The 14,952-nt window shown below is 42.7% G+C and overlaps 1 protein-coding gene across 4 annotated transcripts in view; it reads left to right on the top strand.

Annotated features, from left to right (window-relative positions):
- The first annotated feature begins 710 nt into the window (after positions 1 to 710).
- Positions 711 to 14,952, top strand: part of LOC106560289 (discoidin domain-containing receptor 2) — a 50,071-nt gene continuing 35,829 nt past the window's right edge. For all 4 annotated transcript variants that reach the window (XM_045687695.1, XM_014123040.2, XM_014123041.2 and 1 more), the window contains exon 1: positions 711 to 893. The gene's annotated coding sequence lies outside the window, so the exon portion shown is untranslated. The remainder of the gene's footprint in view (positions 894 to 14,952) is intronic.

Below are 14,952 nucleotides of genomic sequence, written 5' to 3'. Positions count from 1 at the left end.
GATTTATGGCAAGACCTTAAAATGGTTGTCTAGCCATGATCAACAACCAATTTGACTGAGCTTGAAGGATTTTGAATAGAATAATGGTCAAATGTTGCACAATCCAGGGTTGATAAGCTCTTAAAGACAATCCCAGAAAGACTCACAGCTCTAATTGCTGCCAAATGTGCTTCAACAAAGTATTGACTCAGGGGTGTGAATACTTACGTAAACGAGATATTTCTGTATTTCATTTTCAATAAATTTGCAAACATTTCCAAAAACATGTTTTCACTTTGTCATTATGAGGTATTGTGTGTAGATGGGTGAGAAAACATTTAATCCATTTTGAATTTCAGGCTTTAACAGAAAATGTGTTTTTATTCAAGGGGTATGAACCATTTCTGAAGGCACTGTATTTGTCAACAGAATCAAATGTAATTTCTTCCACACAACAAGAATATGCAACGTTGAATTTACGTTTTTTTGTGCTTTCTGAATTATTGCTGCCGTGAATTAAAGTGGTTTCATCGCTCCTTCTGGCTGTCAAAAGAACTTTCTCCTCAAGGAGAAAAAAAGCATTCTGATTGGGTACTGGGCTCTGACTTAATTGAAACCTTATTTGTAGCATGTGAAATTCTGGGACTTTGGCATGCCCCCAAGAATTCTCAGAATGTGATTCCCCCCTCTTTCTCTGCCTCCGCTCCAAGCTCCATTTTATTCTTTTTTTCTTTCTTTTTTTTTATTTTCAAGGGTGTCTTGCATCAGCCCAGTGAGTATGAGAGGGAACTGAGCGGAGCGAGGAAGAAAAGATCGAAAAGGCTTGGATTCTGTGACAGAACTGGGGACACTCACTGGAATACTACACCGCTTCCTCTGAACAAATGGTTTGAAAGGACAAAAACTCTTTAAAAGTACGTTTCAACCCTCCTTTTTCTCCAAAATAACAATTTTCTTATGTGTTTCAAGGGTGAAGGGTTTGGGTTCCACTGGAAGCTATAGAGATGCTTTTGCTTTCTGTAGAATTGTGTCAGTACCTCACACTAGTCTGTGTTTATATTCTAGTTTTGAACCCAATATCCCTGTTTTTCTTGAGTGAGAGAGAGCTACTGTTTGCATGGCAGACTAGAATAGAGGATAGCAGAGAGATGAGATGCAGCCTATCTCAGATCCACACTTCACTGTAAAAAGCACCGCTGCAATCCAGCTGCAAAACACAGAGGCCATTACACTCATACTGTATTATACTGTATCTAGTTTAGTTTAAAACGACATCTCTTTAAAAATGTTGACTGCAAAAAAGATGTTGTGCTTCCCCATTTGATAGAGGGATATTGAAAGTCTTGTTTTATTGTCTGGAGAAGCAGCAGTGGAACTAATGCAGAAATAGCTTGAGGCTTTTTCACTTTCGTGCATCGAGTTCAAACCCCAGAGACAACTTGTTGCGCTTTGTTTTTCTGGCCATTTGTTCACTCTGTTTTGGAAAAGTTGAGCAACTGTAGACCACTTGAGTTCCTGGCCCTGATACATTATTTTGGCTTGGCATTATCATACATACCATGCATATTTGTGTGTCTATCCTTGTCCTCTTGTGTCATGCAGGCAGTATATAGGTATTACGTAGGTGGTATGTAGATGGTATGTGGGTGACAGATCCAATCCTAACAGAGGCTAAATTTAGCCATTTTGATGTGGGGACGAAACACAATCACTTTTCTCTCAAATAATTATCATATATACATAGTCATGACTCATACAGGATCTAAGACCATTTCATACAGACCATTTCAACTGGGGGGGGCCAAGCTGGGGCCAGTTGTACTGTTAGAGGGCCAGTTACATTAGACGTTATTGTTGTCATATCGTTTTCTTCACTGCATTGCAGGCATTAGCAGGCAAAAGACCATGTTCATAATCATTAGTGTTCCGCGTTGCCACTGTCTAATAACGGATGAAAAAAAAGAACGATAGCAAAAATTTGTTATGTAAAAATTATTTCATACTCCACATTTAGGGGGGCCACAAGGAGGTCCAAAAATTGTTGTCACAGGGGCACTGGCCCTCCCCCCCAGAACCGCCCCTGCCACAGAGTCATAAAGGACAGTTGTTCTGGGGAGGTCAAGGTGGTGAGGCATGTGGTGTGACCCCTTAGCCATTCCTGGCAGGGTGTGAGTGGGTATGTGAGAGTGTGTGTTGAGCCAGGTTCATGACCTCACTGATGGTAATAGCCAGTCCTGACATCTCTCTTCCAGCTCTCAACATGTGCTTTAAGTTATCAGAGGAATAGACATATCATTTCAATTAGCAACTCCTCCCTCACTCTCTTTATCTCTCCATCCCTGCCTCCCTCTCTCCCTCCTTCCCCCTGGGACCTCAGAGTCTGTCCAGATACAGTGAGGGAAAAAAAGTATTTGATCCCCTGCTGATTTTGTACGTTTGCCCACTGACAAAGAAATGATCAGTCTATAATTTTAATGGTAAGTTTATTTGAACAGTGAGAGACAGAATAACAACAAAAAAATCCAGAAAAACGCATGTCAAAAATGTTATAAATTCATTTGCATTTTAATGAGGGAAATAAGTATTTGACCCCTCTGCAAAACATGACTTAGTACTTGGTGGCAAAACCCTTCTTGGCAATCACAGAGGTCAGACGTTTCTTGTAGTTGGCCACCAGGTTTTCACACATCTCAGGAGGGATTTTGTCCCACTCCTCTTTGCAGATCTTCTCCAAGTCATTAAGTTTCGAGGCTGACGTTTGGCAACTCGAACCTTCAGCTCCCTCCACAGATTTTCTATGGGATTAAGGTCTGGAGACTGGCTAGGCCACTCCAGGACCTTAATGTGCTTCTTCTTGAGCCACTCCTTTGTTGTGTTTTGGGTCATTGTCATGCTGGAATACCCATCCACGACCCATTTTCAATGCCCTGGCTGAGGGAAGGAGGTTCTCACCCAAGATTTTACGGTACATGGCCCCGTCCATCGTCCCTTTGATGCGGTGAAGTTGTCCTGTCCCCTTAACAGAAAAACACCCCCAAAGCATAATGTTTCCACCTCCATGTTTGACGGTGGGGATGGTGTTCTTGGGGTCATAGGCAGCATTCCTCCTTCTCCAAACACGGCGAGTTGAGTTTATGCCAAAGAGCTCCATTTTGGTCTCATCTGACCACAACACTTTCACCCAGATGTCCTCTGAATCATTCAAACGTCAGACGGGCATGTATATGTGCTTTCTTGAGCAAGGGGACCTTGCGGGCGCTGCAGGATTTCAGTCCTTCACGGTGTAGTGTGCTACCAATTGTTTTCTTGGTGACTATGGTCCCAGCTGCCTTGAGATCATTGACAAGATCCTCCCGTGTAGTTCTGGGCTGATTCCTCACCTTTCTCAAGATCAAAGCTAATCCACGAGATGAGATTTTGCATGGAGCCCCAGGCCGAGGGAGATTGACAGTTATTTTGTGTTTCTTCCATTTGCAAATAATCGCACCAACTGTTGTCACCTTCTCACCAAGCTGCTTGGCGATGGTCTTGTAGCCCATTCCAGCCTTGTGTAGGTCTACAATCTTGTCCCTGACATCCTTGGAGAGCTCTTTGGTCTTGGCCATGGTGGAGAGTTTGGAATCTGATTGATTGATTGATTCTGTGGACAGGTGTCTTTATACAGGTAACAAACTGAGATTAGGAGCACTCCCTTTAAGAGTGTGCTCCTAATCTCAGCTCGTTACCTGTATAAAAGACACCTGGGAACCAGAAATCTTTCTGAGTGAGAGGGGGTCAAATACTTATTTCCCTCATTAAAATGCAAATCAATTTATAAAATTTTTGACATGCGTTTTTCTGGATGTTTTTGTTGTTATTCTGTCTCTCACTGTTCAAATAAACCTACCATTAAAATGATAGACTGATCATTTCTTTGTCAGTGGGCAAATGTACAAAATCAGCAGGGGATCAAATACTTTTTTCCCTCACTGTACAGAGGTAGAGATGTAATGACACACTACTGAACCAGCAGGGTCAGGGTGTAATTTCAACTCCTTTCAAAACACAGCAGAGGCACCCAGTGCTTACATGGACTTGCCTGCCTGCCGTAGGTCCATGTCTGACTGAGCCCATACAGATCAGGCCCCTCGCTGGCAGCATATTCCATAGTATACAATTTTGATGTACTCTTATGCGTCACACTTTATTTGGATAGTCCGGAAAGTCCATCTGTAGGTGCTCTACAGATGGTCATACTATCAACAAACTATCTGTTGATAAGAAACTGCTTGCTAAAGTTAGGGTTAGGCTTAAAGGGTGTTTTCACATATAGTCCTTTTTAAAATAACTGATCTCAGTCCTCTTTAAATTCTCAGGTTTAAAAAAAGCAAATGTACTCAGAACATGAGAACATATGAAAGCTGGTGGTTCCTTTTAACATGAGTCTTCAATATTCCAGGTAAGAAGTTTTAGGTTGTTATTATAGGACTACCACCGCTCAGTCAGACTGCTCTATCAAATCATAGACTTAATTATAATATAATAACTCACAGAAATACGAGCCTTAGGTCATTAATATGGTCAAATCCGGAAACTATCATTTCGAAAACAAAACATTTATTATTTCAGTGAAATACGGAACCGTTACGTATTTTATCTAACGGGTGGCATCCATAAGTCTAAATATTGCTGTTACATTGCACAACCTTCAATGTTATGCCATAATTATGTAAAATTCTGGCAAATTAATTACGGTCTTTGTTAGGAATAAATGGTCTTAGCGCAGTTCGCAACGAGCCTGGCAGCCCAGACTGCTGCATATACCCTGACTCTGCTTGCACAGAACGCAAGAGAAGTGACACAATTTCCCTAGTTAAAAGAAATTCATGTTAGCAGGCAATATTAACTAAATATGCAGGTTTAAAAATATATACTTGTGTATTCGATTTTAAGAAAGGCATTGATGTTTATGGTTAGGTACACATTGGTGCAACGTCAGTGATTTTTTTCGCGAATGCGCTTGTTATATCACCCGTTTGGCAAAGTAGGCTGCGATTCAATGACAAATTAACAGGCACCACATCCATTATATGCAACGCAGGACAAGCTAGATAAACTAGTAATATCATCAACCATGTGTAGTTAACTAGTGATTATGTTAAGATTGATTGTTTTTTATAAGATAAGTTTAATGCTAGCTAGCACCTTACCTTGGCTCCTTGCTGCACTCGCATAACAGGTGGTCAGCCTGCCACACAGTCTCCTCGTGGAGTGCAATGTAATCGGCCATAATCGGTGTCCAAAAATGCTGATTACCGATTGTTAAGAAAACTTGAAATCGGCCCTAATTAATCGACCATTCCGATTAATCGGTCGACCTCTAGTCCGGAGTTCCTTTTGAGTGTTCACACTGCACACAAAAAATGAAGCAAACTGCACTGAGTTCACGAATATTGGCTGAAAGGGACCATGTGTGAAAACATCCTTTGAATAAGGTTTAGGGTTAAGGCTAGGGTTAGGGTTTAGGTAAACTAACCTAGCAGGGGTATAAGAAACAGCAGAAACTATACTGAGCAAAAATATAAATGCAACATGCAACAATTTCAAAGATTTGACTGAGTTACAGTTCATAGAAGGAAAACAGTCCATTTAAATAAATAAATTAGGCCCTAATCTATGGATTTCGCAGGTGGGTGGGCCTGGGAGGGAATAGGCCATGGGTGGGCCTGGGAGGGAATAGACCAACCCACTTGGGAGCCAGGCCAACCCACTAGGGAGTTTATATTTTTGTTCAGTATAGATCCCCTACATACTGGTCTTAAAAATAATTTGAAAAAAACTGTCTGCGAGGTTCTCTTCTGCACTGTTCAACCAATCCAGTAAATGTGGAGGAGTGTCGCCTTGGGTGCGTTTGAGCGGATCACTTTTGTCAAGTCAGTGGTCACCGCCTTTCAAAGTGTGTTGCATTATGGGGATAAAAATTGTCCGGCATAGGGCCTCCCGAGTGGCGCAGTGGTCTAAGGCACGGCATCGCAGTGCTAGCTGTGTCACTAGAGATTCTGGGTTCGAGTCCAGGCTCTGTCGCAGCCGGCCGCGACCGGGAGGCCCATGGGGCGGCTTACAATTGGCCCAGCGTCGTCCGGGTTAGGGAGGGTTTGGCCGGCAGGGATGTCCTTGTCTCATCGCGCACTAGTGACTCCTGTGGCGGGCCGGGCGCAGTGCACGTTGACACGGTCGCCAGGTGTACGGTGTTTCCTCTGACACATTGGTGCGGCTGGCTTCCGGGTTGGATGGGCATTGTGTCAAGAAGCAGTGCGGCTTGGTTGGGTTTCGGAGGACAAATGGCTCTCGACCTTCGCCTCTCCCGAGTCCATACGGGAGTTGCAGCGATGAGACAAGACTGAACTACTACCAATTGGATACCACAAAATTGGGGAGAAAAAAGGGGTGTTGTCTGGCATACGCCTACATGTCAACTGCATGAACTTTACAAAAATCATGTGATCAAAGGCCATGACGTTTTGACTGCAGTCGACTGCAAGTTTCTGCAGTTGCTCTTCACCAACCTTATCCTGCAGCCATCGCCTGCATTGTTGGAGGATCTATTGTCAACCAATCATTAGGGTGATTTTGTTTGACCCATGCAAACGTGACCAAAGATGTGACTGAAAAAGGAACCAACTTTCCCCAATTCGTGTATACATGGATATGAGCAAATTAATGTGATGTTTGAGGCTCTCTCACACCAATTTATTGTACAATGTACACACCTATCTTTTCACTTCATGAGTGTGTGATATGGGGGTTGGAGACATGTTTATTTTGACATTGTTTATACAAGTTTGTCTTTGTAATGTCAACACCGCACTGAGTCTTGCTGTTGGAAAACCACATCAGTGTCCGACTCTTGGCTGTCGCAGATGGACCCCACCCGACTTCACTCCTCAACTTTCGTCTACAGACGGTTTGTTTTCACCTTACCACTCAAACGAGCCCCTTGTTAATGTCCAAAAGCAGAAGTAGTGTCCCAGGCTCTCTTTCCATTTCCCCTGAAAACCGGAACATCCTGTTGTTGGGGACTCGGCAGAGGATAGGTTAAGGGTTAAGGTTAGGGTTAGAGCTAGAGTTGGGGTTAGTAGATAGTTGGTTAAAATGTTAATGATAGTCTGTAAAGCGTCTACAGATGGACTATACAAATAATGTGTTATATTTAAAGACAGGGTGAACTACTGGTTAGTATGCACAGTCATACTCAGTCTTGTCCCACTCTAAGTACCAGTGTACATAAATATCACAACCACCCAAACGTCTAAACTGGTCCGTGATCAACGCTTAGCAAACTAGGTTGAAGTTGTTTGTCTCTTGCTGGTTCAGTTTTGAGGTCAACATGATGAGAACATAGTGAAGAAAGAGATTAATAAAAAATAATGACTTTGCTTTGAGTGGGAATATGCCTTGAGTGGATGGAGAGAGAGGAAAGAGAAAAACAGAGGCAAGACCGACGAGACGGAGCTGGTCTCTTAACGCCTCACACAGATGGATGGATTGGCAAGAACCTGAAAACAACAGGAAAACGTTAGAGAGAAATATCTCGGCTCTCTCTCTCGCTCGTGACTACTACTTCAGAATGGAACATTTTGTTGAGTATCATGAATAAGCAGTACGATATTCAAGGAAACAGTGTCTTGGGAGAGATGTCTTGACAGCTTGAAACCACTCAGACGTAGCGTAGTAATAGAACAGTACTTATGGTGGTGTTTTTAGAAGTGGAGAGGTAACACATTATTTGGATTGTCCCAAGGAGATGTTTGTAGATGTTCAGTAGACGTTCAATAACTGTCACCAACATTTCAACTAACTCCACTAACCCTAGCCCTTATCCTAATCTTAAACTTAACCCTTACACTAACTGTAAACTTAACCCTTACGTTAACCCTAATTATAAACCAGTTGCTTATCAACGGAAAGTTTGTATAGTATGACCATCTGTGGATCATCTGTATGGGACTATCCAAATAAAGTGTGACCGGGGAGATATTTGTAGTAGCAGTAGTAGTGTTACATTTGCAAGCAGTAGTTGGGTAATTTATTGAAGCAGCAGCAGTTGGGTAATTTATTGAAGCAGCAGTAGTTGAGTAATTTATTGAAGCAGCAGTAGTTGGGTAATTTATTGAAGCAGCAGCAGTTGGGTAATTTATTGAAGCAGCAGCAGTTGGGTAATTTATTGAAGCAGCAGAAGTTGGGTAATTTATTGAAGCAGCAGCAGTTGGGTAATTTATTGAAGCAGCAGCAGTTGGGTAATTTATTGAAGCAGCAGAAGTTGGGTAATTTATTGAAGCAGCAGTAGTTGGGTAATTTATTGAAGCAGCAGTAGTTGGGTAATTTATTGAAGCAGCATCAGTTGGGTAATTTATTGAAGCAGCATCAGTTGGGTAATTTATTGAAGCAGCAGCAGTTGGGTAATTGATTGAAGCAGCAGCAGTTGGGTAATTGATTGAAGCAGCAGCAGTTGGGTAATTGATTGAAGCAGCAGCAGTTGGGTAATTTATTGAAGCAGCAGCAGTTGGGTAATTTATTGAAGCAGCAGCAGTTGGGTAATTGATTGAAGCAGCAGTAGTTGGGTAATTGATTGAAGCAGCAGTAGTTGGGTAATTGATTGAAGCAGCAGCAGTTGGGTAATTGATTGAAGCAGCAGCAGTTGGGTAATTTATTGAAGCAGCAGCAGTTGGGTAATTTATTGAAGCAGCAGCAGTTGGGTAATTTATTGAAGCAGCAGCAGTTGGGTAATTTATTGAAGCAGCAGCAGTTGGGTAATGTATTGAAGCAGCAGCAGTTGGGTAATTTATTGAAGCAGCAGCAGTTGGGTAATTTATTGAAGCAGCAGTAGTTGGGTAATTTATTGAAGCAGCAGTAGTTGGGTAATTTATTGAAGCAGCAGCAGTTGGGTAATTTAATGAAGCAGCTGTAGTTGCATTTTAAGTGGTAATATTGACATGAATGGATTTAGTTGAGTGGTAAAGGATTGAGATGGATGGGGAAAGGCAGAGTGGAGTGGGTCTGGGGCTCTGAGAGGATTTAAGCACCATGGTCCAGCAGACTGACTGCTGCTGTTATGGGGGGAAATGGAAAATAACTTCTTGGACCTGACCGTTGAGTTTCCACAGGGCTTCATTTAACTCTGAAAACTCCATCCAATACTGAGGGTTCAGTTAAAAACCTCTCTCGTTTTTCTCCTCTCCCTCTCTTTCTCTCTTTCTTGCTTTGTCTTTCTCTCTTTCTTGCTTTGTCTTTCTCTCTCTACTTTCTCTCTTTTCCTCTCTACTCTCTCTCTGACTCTTCCCCTCAGTCTCTCTCAGGTCTCGTTAAGCCCAGCTGGGTATCATTAACGCTGAATACAGTCCAGATAGTCTTACCAGCCAGACAGTCAGGGAGAGGGTCACTAGTATCAGGGCTGGTAGTGACACCAATTGAGAGTGTGTAGTGTTTGAGTGTGTGTCACACAGAACCCTACAATTGTGTTGTTGATTTGGACTTCATCCTTACATTATCATCCTAGGTAGCACATATGGACCGGCCATCATTGTATATAATCTTCCCTTCTCCCCCTCCCTGCCATGTGTCACACATTATCATTACACATAAACGCACATAATAGAGTCTTGTGTTCTCCAGTGTTTCCTCTCCCTCCCGCCTCTCGTGTGAGTGCATGCGTGGCGCGCTTGTGTCACAGTCTGAAACTTTACAGCCTATTTTTTACATGCCTCCACCTGGCTCTGGTTTTGGATAAAAAAACAACTACATTTGATTAGGATTTCATGCATTCCCATCAAAATGAAATCTCTGCTATGGGATGTTATGTTATGGGCTTAAGGGGAAACTAGAGGGGCTGTAATCAGAAGCTCATGTGGCTGGTCATGGTAGCTTGTCTAGCGTATGGCTACATACACACACATACACAGCTCCAGCTAATGAACGCATGGCCAATAAAATGCTCTCTGCATTGTTTTACTTTCTGTTAATTTGCCTGCCTGCCCAGGTTGCATTGCTCTTGTTGTGCAGGAATGTAACCAGCCATAGCTTGTACGTTTATACCCTTCAACATTTTTAGATTTTTGATGTTTTCCAGAGAAGAATAGTTTGTGGATATAATTGTATGTTTGCATGTGCGTGTGTGTGTGTGTGTGTCAAATCAAATTGTATTGGTCACATACACATACACAGTGCAATAATATCTAACAAGTAAAAAATAACAATTACACAACATATACCTAATACACACAAATCTAGTAAAGGAATGGAATTAAGAGTATAAAAATATATGGACATGCAATGTCAGAGCGGCATAGACTAAGATACAGTAGAATAGTATAGGATACAGTATATACATTAGAGGTCGACCGATTATGATTTTTCAACGCCGATACCGATTATTGGAGGCCCAAAAAAGCCGATGCCGATTAATCGGACGATTATTTTTTGTAGTCATGACAATTACAACAATACTGAATGAACACTTATTTTAACTTAATATAATACATCAATAAAATCAATTTAGCCTCAAATAAATAATGAAACCTGTTCAATTTGGTTTAAATAATGCAAAACAAAGTGTTGGAGAAGAAAGTAAAAGTGCAATATGTGCCATGTAAGAAAGCTAATGTTTAAGTGCCTTGCTCAGAACATGGGAACATATGAAAGCTAGTGGTTCCTTTTAACATGAGTCTTCAATATTCCCAGGTAAGAAGTTTTAGGTTGTAGTTATTATAGGAATTATAGGACAATTTCTCGCTATACGATTTGTATTTCATATACCTTTGACTATTGGATGTTCTTATAAGCACTTTAGTATTGCCAGTGTAACAGTATAGCTTCCGTCCCTCTCCTCGCTCCTACCTGGGCTTGAACCAGGAACACATCGTCAACAGCCACCCTCGAAGCAGCGTTACCCATGCAGAGGAAAGGGAAACAACTACTCCAAGTCTCAGAGCGAGTGACGTTTGAAACGCTATTAGCGTGCACCCGGCTAACTAGCTAGCCATTTCACATCGGTTACACCAGCCTAATCTTGGGATAGGCTTGAAGGGGTGGGTATAATTTGTGGAACGTTCCAACAGGAATCTGTTCCAAAAAACGTAAAGTAAAAGGTTGCCAACCAACAACGCATACAAAGTAGCAACGCATACAAACCTAGCTAACTAGCTGCCGAATAGGCATCAACTCACCACGTAGCTTATTCTTAATGTTTGTCCATAGGCAAACAGACATGTGAGGACAGACATTTTTCGGAATAAACGTGATGAGTGAAAAACGCAATGAAATAGATCACTCCCTACCCGGTATCTTATTCTGCCGCTATACAACTTTGTATTTGTTGTTTTTTGGAAACCTTGTTATTTACGAACTTTTTGGAATAGATTCCTGTTGGAACGTTCCACAAATTATACCAACCCAGGTTGAAGTCATAAACAGCGCAATGCTTGAAGCACAGCGAAGGGCTGTTTGAATGAATGCTTACGAGCCTGCTGCTGCCTACCACCGCTCAGTCAGACTGCTCTATCAAATCATAGACTTAATTATAATATAATAAACACACAGAAATACAAGCCTTAGGTCATTAATATGGTCGAATCCGGAAACTATCATCTCGAAAACAAAAGTTTTTTTCTTTCAGTGACATACGGAACCGTTCCGTATTTTATCTAACGGGTGGCTAAGTCTAAATATTTCTGTTAGGCATTGATGTTTATGGTTAGGTACATTGGTGCAACGACAGTACTTTTTTCGCAATGTCGAAGTAGGCTGTGATTCAATGAAAATTAACAGGCACCGCATCGATTATATGCAACACAGGACACGTTAGATATACCTGTAATATCATCAATCATGTGTAGTTAACTAGTGATTATGTTAATTAAGATTGATAGTTTTTTATAAGTCTAATGCTAGCTAGCAACTTACCTTTGCTTCTTGCTGCCCTCGCGTAACAGGTAGTCAGCCTGTTAATCCTTGTGGAGTGCAATGTAAGGCAGGTGGTTAGAGCGTTAGACTGGTAACCGAAGGTTGCAAAAACGAATCCAGGCAGTTAACCCCCGTTTCTAGGCCGTCATTGTAAATAAGAATGTGTTCTTAATCTGACTTGCCTAGTTAAATAAATGTGTGTAAAAATAAAATAATTTTTTTTTTTTAAATCGGCAAATTGGTGGCCAAAAATACCGATTGGCGATTGTTATGAAAACTTGAAATCGGCCCCAATTAATCGGCCATTCCGATTAATCGGTCAACCACTAATATACATATGAGATGGGTACTGCAAGATATTAAGACATTATTAAATTGGCTAGTGTTCCATTTATTAAAGTGGCCAGTGATTTCAAGTCTATTTATATAGGGCAGCAGCCTCTAAGGTGCAGGGTTGCGTAACTTAGGGTAAGCCGGCTAGTGATGGCTATTTAACAGTTTGATGGCCTTGAGATAGAAGCTGTTTTTCAGTCTCTCTGTCCCAGCCTTGATGCACATGTACTGACCTCGCCTTCTGGATGATAGCAGGGTGAACAGGCAGTGGCTCGGGTGGTTGTTGTCCTTGATGATCTTTTTGGCCTTCCTGTGACATCGGGTGCTGTAGGTGTCCTGGAGAGCAGGTAGTTTGCCCCCGGTGATGTGTGGGTGTGTGCGTGGGTGTCACCCTCTTAGCCCACTAATCACTACCAGATCTCAACACTAACTGAATTTGGGAGTAAATTATAGCTTTCAGATAATCTCTCTGCTTTTTCTCTTCTCTGTCTAACAGTCTGTTTCAGAGGCAGATATCTTTCAGTCAAGCTCTGTGGTGTATTAATGTACAGGGAAAGATGTAAAGATCTCAGCTCCGATTTGCACAATCATGACACTTCCTGAAGCCACATCATAGGATAGGTTAGGAAAGGTTAGATTCTGTATTTAAAAAAAATGGTTTACACAACCTGAATACAAGAGGAAGAGGGGGGTGCAGAAGGAGAAACAATTAGGGGTCACAGTTTATATTATTCTGTATTTATTTATTCAGCCTTCTCCTCGTTCATGTGTAACTAGGAACATTCAGGACCTCACATCCTAGTGGTTGACTGTGTTTCAAAGCAGGCTGTGTATAGTGGCAGGTAGTGTGTTTCAGAGCAGGTTATGGGTAAGTTGTAGGGATGCCTCTTTAATCAAGGCTGACTGGTGATTTCAGGCTGCTATCATTGGTCTGTACAGCTTTACTTCACTGTACTTGGCCACTATAAAAGATAACTACCCTGCCTGGCGCACTACACAGTCAGGCTGAGGGAAGGCAGACCCTACACACACAGGCAAGCATGCGCACACACACACACGGAGACACACACACACACGCAGAGACAGAATTACACACATTGCAGACTTTACTCAATGGTCTCACGTTGTGCCCAGTTGGTTCCACAGTAAATCAAACCTCTCCATTCCTCTTCCTTTACTGTCATTCAGCTCTCCTCCATGCACAGAATACTGTACATAGACTTACTTTTACAAGTATATTCAACAGTTGTTCCTACACTATCAAATTATCTTAGTTGCATAAACATTTTTCACTTTGCTTCCATTTTGCTGTCATCCTTTGCCGTTATTGAGCTGATCACCCCATGAAAAGTCTGGAGCAAATGTTATTCACATCGCACATCAGAGGACCAGGGCAGAGGAGCAGGGCAGAGGAGCAGGGCAGAGGAGCAGGGCAGAGGAGCAGGGCAGAGGAGCAGGGCAGAGGACAGGACCCGGCAAGGGACCAGGGCAGGGGACCAGGGCAGGGCAGGGGACCAGGGCAGAGGACGAGGTTAGGGGACCAGGGCAGGGAACTAGGGCAACGTACCAGGGCGGGGCAGGGGCTGGACAGGGGTCCAGGGAAGAGCATTGGACCAAGGCAGGGGACCAAGGCAGGGGACCAAGGCAGGGGACCAGGGCAGGCGGGCAGAGCAGGGGACCAGGACAGGGGACCAGAGCAGGGCACCTCTGTGTGTTGACTCTACCGGTTCTCCCATGGTGCAAGGACCATCAGCCCTCTATGACCGTGAGAGGACGAGGGAAGGAGAGGAAGTCTTTCCAGGAGAAGATGATTTGTTTCTGCACATCCAAAACCCCTGTGCAAACAGCATAAAACCCACATCCCCTCTCTTCTCAGTCCCACCTTGTACAAAATACAGTGCGCACGGTTTGATCAGTAGTAGCAGACCGTTTCAGTTCACAGACCGTTTCAGTTCACAGACCGTTTCAGTTCACAGACCGTTTCAGTTCACAGACAGTGCTCACGTCTTGATATGTGTCTGTCTCCACACAGTCAACATAAAAGTTTCTGTCCAGTGCAGCCAGTTCATGATATCTGGAGCTGAATAAAGATTTCCCAATTCTAGCCCCATAAAGCCCAGTCTGTGGTTTTCTGACAGGAGTATCTGTCCTTGACCACTTCCTGTTCTGAGCCTGGGGGGAACCAATAGTTTTGGAGAACGTTCTTTTTCCCAGCACCATAAGCAACGTTCTGGTCTTCATATTCAGGAACAGCAGACTAAGTTGCTGCTCTGTACAACTTCAACCCACTAACTTCACTTTACATGAACATACATTTTGAGTTAAATAAAAGCAAGAGGGAGTGACAGAGCATGATGATAGTGAGAACATTTCTGATCCAATCTTCAAAATAAAACTTTCATGAAAAGTAAAAACATTCATGAAAGCTTTTAAGCACAGTAATATTTCTGTCTCCTCCCCTGTCTCCCTCTACTCCCCTGAATTTACCTCCAGATCAGAAGATCCAACAAATCTCTCTGCTGTCTATAGGGCCTCCAGTATAGCTGAAGAATGATAGAGTTAGTTGGACCCTGAAGAGCTGGGGGGGAATAGTCCGATCTAGATCCTCTCCACCTCATTTTAGTCAGGAAGTATTTTAATCAGTGAGGTGAGGTGAGAGGTCGGGCTTATGCAGCGGTCATCTCTGACCTGTGGACATACTGT

This window comes from Salmo salar, chromosome ssa10 (genome assembly GCF_905237065.1).
Source record: "Salmo salar chromosome ssa10, Ssal_v3.1, whole genome shotgun sequence".
NCBI classification, from domain to species: Eukaryota; Metazoa; Chordata; class Actinopteri; order Salmoniformes; family Salmonidae; genus Salmo; species Salmo salar.
The sequence above is the reverse complement of the archived record's forward strand: the minus strand, read 5'-3'. Positions and strand labels throughout refer to the sequence as shown.